The sequence below is a fragment of the Bison bison genome, unplaced genomic scaffold (genome assembly GCF_000754665.1).
Source record: "Bison bison bison isolate TAMUID 2011002044 unplaced genomic scaffold, Bison_UMD1.0 scf7180017864261, whole genome shotgun sequence".
NCBI classification, from domain to species: Eukaryota; Metazoa; Chordata; class Mammalia; order Artiodactyla; family Bovidae; genus Bison; species Bison bison.
In genome coordinates, this window is record NW_011494833.1 from 199481 (window position 1) to 199930 (window position 450).

The 450-nt window shown below is 32.2% G+C and overlaps 1 protein-coding gene across 1 annotated transcript in view; it reads right to left on the reverse strand.

Annotated features, from left to right (window-relative positions):
• LOXL2 (lysyl oxidase-like 2) overlaps positions 1–450 on the reverse strand; it is a 119006-nt gene that overhangs the window by 10529 nt on the left and 108027 nt on the right. The window lies entirely within an intron of this gene.

A 450-nucleotide genomic window follows, 5' to 3' on the forward strand; every position in this document is an offset into this window, starting at 1 on the left:
TGAGAAGAATGTATTTTGTTGTTGACTGGAGTATTCAATAGATGTCTTGATGTTTTGGTGCACAGGCTTAGTTGCCCTTTGTAAACCAAAGGACAGCTACTTAGAAAGTACAAAAAAAAAAAGAAGTAAAACTTATATGCCAACAGAGGTTAAAAATGAAATCACATAAAGTGTTCAGTAAAACCCACAGAAGCCAGAAAAAGTGGAAATCAATACAAGAAATAAAGAACAAGGCAATGAGTACAGAATAGTAACAAATATTTTAGATTTATAACTCAACTATATAAATAATAATTAAAACATCAATGGTCGAAATACCCCACCTGAAAGGCAGAGACTGTCAAACTGGATATAAAAAACAACACTCAACTGCATGATGTTTGGGGAAAAAAAAAGGCAATGTAGATACAGACAAGCAGTAAAAGTGTAGAGAAAAATATGCTAACACTA